This window comes from Schistocerca gregaria, chromosome 7 (assembly GCF_023897955.1).
Source record: "Schistocerca gregaria isolate iqSchGreg1 chromosome 7, iqSchGreg1.2, whole genome shotgun sequence".
Taxonomy (NCBI): Eukaryota; Metazoa; Arthropoda; class Insecta; order Orthoptera; family Acrididae; genus Schistocerca; species Schistocerca gregaria.
This window is the reverse complement of record NC_064926.1, coordinates 500966702-500974887: the sequence shown is the minus strand read 5'-3', so window position 1 is coordinate 500974887 and position 8186 is coordinate 500966702.

Here is an 8186-nt window from a genome sequence, read left to right as displayed (position 1 = left end):
ATAGCAGTATGTTACTTCCATTTTGAACACAAGTGTATATTGTGACGGTACCTCTGTTGGTGAAATCTAGCAGAAACAAGAGCGCACAGCACTGAAGACAGTCGCTGTAGTGCCCTGCGGCTCGCAATGGTCGTCAAGCAAACCAGGACGCACTACAGTTTTTAAGTGCGTAACAATGTAGTGTATGTGAAATAATGTAATGTTGACTGTGTCGAGGTGTCCAGCCAGTTTCGAGCAACAGGACACTGAAAAACATCTGCCTGCATGCATCACTGTACGACGTGGCGCCGGACCGTCAGATATGTACCTAGTGCAGGAGAAAACCTCCGCTGACTTGGAGCGACGTGACATCATGCGGTGCGCTCCGAGCAGTACGGTTACTGACGAGGGAAACTCCCCATAGCGTCCCCCTCGTATTTATTGGTAAGATGGCCGGGTGGACAGCCCGTAAAAAACTGAACATAGATCAAGCATGAAAACTGGAAGAAGGCGTACTGAACTGTGAAAAAAAAAAAAAACAAAATAGAAACAGTGAAGGGTACAAATTTAAGAAGTCCAATACAAGGGGAAGATTAACTGTGGCGGTATCACGGTTTGGTGGTCACGGTGTTGGACTATCGAACAATGGAGCCGTGTTCAGAAACCCCTCATGCCATTTATTCACAGCATTGTGGACTATCAGTCCGATATTTGAAGTGTTTGTTCTCTTTCTGTAGTCTTGGCAGGTGTTGTACTACACATTGGTTATATATAGCATATGAGTTAAGTGGTAAGAACACGATACCGTAGCAAGTAAACGTGATAAGCAAGCGAGATACCACACAGACGTCGCACAGAAATGAAAACAAGAAGAAAAGGATGTGAAATATGTTACAAGAACGGAATTCAAGAGTCAAAACTTCAAAAACGGTACATAACTGCAAAAACGTTAAAAACATATGTTTTGACAGAATACAGAGAAACTGTGTGGTTGTGGAACTGTTACGATCATTTGTTGCAGCTTATGTGACAAACTCTTATGTTTTGATGATTTTCTTCGAAGTGGTTATGTTCACATTCATACGAACGCCTGAATAGGGCAAGACGACATATCTCACTTACTTACCAGGCGTATAAATTAGGTACGTCGATAAGACATTCCTATCATACGACACGCGTACTGTCACTAAAGCCGTGTACGACACACCAGACGTGTTTTCTGGTGCGGGATTCGGTTGACCTCTGGCCTTGTCATCAAACGTTTGCGGTTCCCATTCAGAAGCCACTTCCTTTCCGCTGCAAACAGAGTGGTTGAGCAGAATCAGCTGTCATTATAGGTCCCTTTCTTACACCGCTCAATTGCAATCTGACATCACACAATAACACAGACACAAATTTGAATACAGTGAATAAAAAAAAAAGATTGGGACAAGGAAGATTTTGAACACGTCTCCTTGGCATCCCATGTCCGTGGCCACTTTACCACAACACCCTTGCTGATTCAGGCTGCTGTATATTGCCTCCGACCGTTTACTATTTCCGTTTTGCTTTCTTTTTCCCCACTGTTCGTTCTATCTTCTTCCTGGTGTCGTGCTTGACCTGTGTTCAGCTTTTGGCAGGCTGCCCACTGGGCCCTGTTACCACTGCCTGTGGGTTCCACACGGCCTTCCAGTTTGCAAGGAGGCCTCCAGTGCAGTGCGACCAGACTCCGCACACCGTGGTGCGGCTCGCATGCCAGCAGAGGGCACGCGACTCACCTCCGTTCAACATTGGGGGGGGGGGGGGGGGGGGGGGAGGGGGGCGCAGTGTTTAATAAAATAATATCCAGGTCAGTAATTCTTCTATTCCGTCCGTGCACTACGAACGGCAGTGACGAATATTTGACAGCTATACAGCCGCGCGGGATTAGCCGAGCGGTCTTAGGCGCTGCAGTCATGGCCTGTGCGGCTGATCCCGGCAGAGATTCGAGTCCTCCATCGGGCATGGGTCTGTGTGTTTGTCCTTAGGATAATTTGGTGTGTAAGCTTAGGGACTGATGACCTTAGCAGTTAAGTCCGAAAAGATTTCACACACATTTGAACATTTGACAGTCATACAAGCTCCAGCTGTGAACTATTCAGCGTTAAATTTAGGAGAAGTGCTCTATGGTTTTGACAGCGAATAGACATCCCATCATTTTAAACTTCAGATAAGTAGATCTCCTTAGTACTTGGAACTTATGGCAACTAGCGCGGAGGTTGATTATTTAAACTGTAATGTCAGACGAGTGGGGGAAGGGAAAGTTTAAGGAGAGAACAAGTGACATGGGAGGAGTAGTAGAACACAGGTGCATCAGTGTATTTTGTTTGTACAGGTTGCCTACATCAGCAGCAGGTGTGCAATCAGGGGCAAACCTATTGTTTTCCTTTGATTGACAGGTCATTAACGTATCGTTCTCCTTTGACTGATATGCACTTCACCTATTGTTCTCCTAAAAGCATCTTTCCTATTGATTGACAGGTTCTTAACCTACTGTTCCACCACTCCTTTCTTTTGATTGTAGGTCCTTAACCTATTGTTCCCCCACCATCTCTCCCCCCCTCCCACCTTCACAAACCTCCCCCCCCCCCCTTCGCTGCTGGAGGTACAGTCTCTGGTTTGAGTCACTGGAATAGCCCCTCTCACTTTTATCAATTTGATTGACTACTTAATCGATCAATTCATTAACCTCTCCCCCTCTGGTAAACACCCTCCCCTCCCACCCTCCTTCCCAGAAACTGGCAGGAAAAAGACTCAGTTGATCAGTCATTAGGAGGGAATTCGCTTGTAGTGTGTGGAACATTGTTTAAACACTTTAGACAATGTATAGAACATTATTCAATTATTTATGGCAGTTTATGGAATGTAGTTTACTTACTTAGTTAAAGAATTTGTCTGGAAATCGATTTCTGTGTATGGAATATTCTGTAAACAATTTAGACAATATGTGGAATATTGTTTATTTAAACAATTTAGGGGATTCAAGGCAGTGTCCGGAATATATGGAAACTGGTGGCTCTTTGGTGGAGAGGAAGGATCTCATAACAGGAAATTCAAGGCTATAGTGTTTATTTATTTTAAAAAAAATCTGTTTTTGGCCGTTGGATTTCTCTTGTTCATCATTCTCTGCTGATTGGAAACATGAAGGTCTTGTAAGAAGTAATTATATGGGGCAAACATGATGCATAACCTTATGTTCAGCACTGTACTCTGGGTGTCTTAACCTAATGTTCAGCCCATTGTCAGCACTTAACCCATTGCTCTGTTAAGTGGTTTCCCACGTCACCCCCATTTCCTTAAACTATTTTACCGCCTTTGATACCAAATTAAGTAATTCGTTATGTCCTCCCTCCATTTTCTGGTACACTTTTCGAATTTCACATGCTTTTGAACGTTCTGACGCATTCTTCTTTGTCACTCACCTCCTTAAACTATTGTAATGCGTTTTACGCTAACACCACGATGATATAAAAAATTTACGAAAATTGATTAAATCAATATTCTTCACATGTATGGGGTAGTTTTTTCTTTTAATTCACAGCATCCTATTGATCGGTAAAATCGATGGAGTACAGTTTAAACAAAAGATCGCTAATAAAAAACACATCACGCCAATCAATGCCTGACGCCAATGCTGCTGACTGCCCACACGTCCCCAGGAGTCAGGATACACTTTCAGTCCCTCTGAAGTGACAACACAGACGTCAGCTGCCAAGCGACGCGTAGGTGTCAGTTAGCGTACCAAAAGGATGAGGAGGCGGCATCCCTTTCATACTTGCCGCCTGAGAAATTCCTGTTGAAATACGTGTTCACCTAGGCACCACTGCTGGCGTGATGACGCATAGCTGCGGTGAGGGTCCAGCATCGAGAGAGATGTCCCAATGCTTCCCGGTATCAGGGGATCAGTTTCTAGTTACTCAATGGTTCACAATGACAGGGGAAAGTTGTGTGATCTGGGTGGTGGAAGATATGCATCGAATGCACTGACACAAACCCCTATTTGCTGATCTATATAAAAGATGCCACAGTGTGTTGACTGGATTTACAAGTATCGAAAATACCAAAAAGTTTCGTGGAAGTGGTGAATTCTATAAACCAAAAAGACTCTAGGGCTTTTTTAAATTGTAGTTACATTCTGCACTCATCAAAAAATACGTAATGGCAGGAGGCATTTTTGCAGTGCGGAAACGGCACCCAGCCCGTGCAAGTGTGGACGTATCATAATTTTTTATTGTGCACCTATAACCGACAGTCTGAATGGTTACGCCATTGCTTGAACTTACGTATGTCTAGTCGTAATGGAAAGATAGATTGGACGTGGTGAATTGTGGAGGAGTATATCTGACCGGTTACTTCACGGCAGACGCCACAGCCGTCTCACTGGTATCGCAGAGCACCAGCAACATGTGTACTCACTGGATGTGTATGCCATGTTTATTCGACTTCAGTATCCGTGGCACACTAAACCTGTTTATGTCTGCGGTCCTACCCGTCGTTTACACAGCAGTGGAAGGCGACGGTCGACAGTCTAACCGAACATGAAATCCAACAGGGCTTAGAGGAAGGTTTTATTTCAGTAACACCGGCGACATTACATCCCTTCCGCAGCTCGTTTCAAAGGTGCACTATGTTGTATATTCAGGAATACGGGCACATATCTGAACATCTCATTTACAGAAAATACCGCCATCACAACATTTACCTGCAGATAGCCAAGTATTATATAAATGTTGCGTCCACCCCTACCACTTTGAAAGAAATGTGATTTAAACTGATTTGTACACAGCTGGTTTAAATACTTGATAAGCCACATGACAGAAAAAAACTAATGTTCTATTTAAAAATTGTATCTTGTTGGTCGTAACTCTTTGGGAAACAACTCAATAAACCATGTGCACAAACCCGCAGAAATTGTAACGTTTCTTATGTGGACCTACCTCAATAAACATTCCTGTCGCCTATTATTTTGTAAGCTACAGAGGCATACACTTTATCCACTTTTTCCACTCGTTCTGGAAACATCCCCCAGGGTATGGCTAAGCCGTGTCTCCACAGTGTCCTTTCTTTCAGGAGTGCTAGTTCTGCAAGTTTCGTAGGAGAGTTTCTATGAAGTTTGGAAAGTAGGAGACGAAGTACTGGCAGAAGTAAAGCTGTGAAGACGGGGCGTGACTCGTGTTTGGGTAGCTCAGTTGGTAGAGCACTTGCCCGCGAAAGGCAAAGGTTCCGAGTTCGAGTCTCGGTCCGGCACACAGTTTTAATCTACCAGGAAGTTTCGCATATCTGAAACACCCGTCTAAGAGGCGCGAACAATGATAATGAGTGATCACAATCTAGGACATGGAGTTAGTTAGTTACATATTCCATAGATCACTTGAACTATTTTTTTATCTGAATGATGTGGAACGAGTCAGTTTATAGGATACTTATAAATGATTGGTGTTAACGTTAATGAACACATTATTGTTTTTAGTCCTACTCATGCAGCAACTCCTTTCTGAGCTACTGACATCTTTAAAGATGGTGACAGAGATCATTTTTCCCTCTAGTGTTATACGCATGGACATGACAGTTTTTCTTAATTTGTGATGGATCATTTATGACGAATTATATTGGCTAACGTATGTACAGTGAAGGCACATTCAGAATGCCTAGTTCCTTGAAGAGGTACCTACAAGACGTCTGTAGATGTACACCACGTATTATTCTTAGTGCTCGCTTTTGGGCAATCAGTTCAAAATGCTTCAAATGGCTCTGAGCACTATGGGACTTAACTTCTTAGGTCATCAGTCCCCTAGAGCTCAGAACTACTTAAACCTAACTAACCTAAGGACATCACACAACACCCAGTCATCACGAGTCAGAGAAAATCCCTGACCCCGCTGGGAATCGAACCTAGGAACCCGGGCGCGGAAAGCGAAAACGCTACTGCACGACCACGAGCTGCGGACTTCACTTTTTTCCTAAGTGATGAGTTAACCCAGATAATTATTGCATAAGACATTACTGAGTGGAAATATGCAAACTATGTCAGAATGCTCATATGTTTGTTTCCAAGATTAGCAATTATAAGTAGCGTAAATGTACCTGAACCTAATTGTTTGAGAAGCTCATTAGTATGCTTCTTCCAGTTCAAGTTTTCATCAATATGTATACCCAAAAATTTGGAACTTTCTACCTTATTTACTGATTCTTGCTCATGTGCTGTATCAATTGTTAGTATGACTATCTGTTGCGCAGAAAGGAATGTAATGCGATTTTTCTAAATTTAAGGCCAATCCATTTTCAGAGAACCACTTAATAACCCACTGTTAAATATCAATCCACTAGGACCGTCCCGTCGCGCCTGCTTCGACACTGCAGCGCATTGCTAGTTGGAGCGCCTTTCCACTTGTACTCTGGGCTGCACTTGTTGTCCGTACCGCCATCGTCAGGTGGCGTGCGAGGTATGGATGTAGATGTAGATCCAGCAGACTCACACATGCACTTTCTTCTGACAATGCGTCACGCTGTTTCGGCAACGGTCTTATCGTGGGATGACGTCTGATACTTACCGTCTAAAGTCCCTTCGTGATTTGAAGGCAATCATATCTTTCGAAAGGAGACAGGAGGAGATGACGCCTGGCAAAGGATGAAACCGTTTGCGTACTACTCGCTGATTAATTTCTGCACAAAATTAACAACCAGTTTTGACAACGGTCCTCTACAATAAAAGACGACGCTGTTTGATTTGGTTTATTGATCTTCAAACACACCAAACTATGCTTTCACATTGATGCAGTTCACAGTGTAATGTTCGATAATTCCATAGGAACCACAGGTTGTTCATGATGGTTCAGCACAAATCTGGTTAAAAAGATAGTAAGTCGCCATATATTAATCCACGTTGCATTATCCACGCAAGTAATGAGTATTCAGAAGAACTGCATATCTTGATCTCCTAAGTCTATTTCTGATGTACACGAAAGATTCTTCAGCTCACATCTACTTAACCCTGATATCCCTGTATGTTTTAGAATTGGATGTATATATATGAGTGTGTACGTATGTTTCACATCTCGGTCTAAACCAATGGACCGATTTCAACCAAATTGGGAACACATATCCCTTACTGTCAGGTAACAGTCTGCGTCACAATAAGAACCACCTATCTACCATAGATCAAGAGATATGACGTCATAAGCAAATAGATGTGTAGAACATTTTCGCATCATGTACGGCGTTTAAAGTTATTAACTCTGTGCTACGAACTCCATTCGCAATAAACTTTGCAGGCAGTATCCACATATGGCGCTAGATGCACTTATAAAATTATGTAATGGTGCTATACATAGTTCGGGAGATATGACTCATAAACACTGAGGCGCTTGAAAAAAAGCCACACTGTGCATGACGTTTAAAATTATCGTTTATTTACTACTAACTCTAATCGCAAAATACACTATGTGATCAAAAGTATCCGGAAAATCCCAAAAACATACGTTTTTCATATTAGGCGCATTGTGCTGCGACCTACTGCAAGGTACTCCATATCAGAGACCTCAATACTCATTAGACATCGTGAGAGAGCAGACTGGGTCGCTCCGCGGAACTCACGGACTTCGAAAGTGACCAGGTGATGGGGGTGTTACTTGTGTCATACGTCCGTACGAGAGATTTCCACACTCCTAAACATCCCTAGGTGTACTGTTTTCGATGTAATAGTGAAGTGGAAACGTGAAGGCACACGTACATCACAAACCGTACATGCCGACCTCGTCTGTTGACTAACAGAGACCGCCGATAGTTGAAGAGGGTCGTAATGTGTAATAGACAGACATCTATCCAGACCATCACACAGGAATTCGAAACTGCATCAGGATCCACTGGTAGTACTATAAGAGTTAGGCGGGAGATGGGAAAACTTGGATTTCTCGGTCGAGCGTCTGCTCATAAGCCACACGTCACGCCGGTAAATACCGAACGACGCCTCACTTTGTGTAAGGAACGTAAACATTGGGCAAATGAATAGTGGAAAAACATTGTGTGCAGTGACGAATCACGGTACACAAAGTGGCGATCTGGTAGCAGGGTGTGGGTATGGCCAATGCCCGGTGAACGTCATCTGCTAGCATGTGTAGTGCCAACAGTAAAATTCGGAGGCGGTGCTGTTATGGTGTGGTCGTGTTTTTCCTGGAGGGTCCTGCATCCGT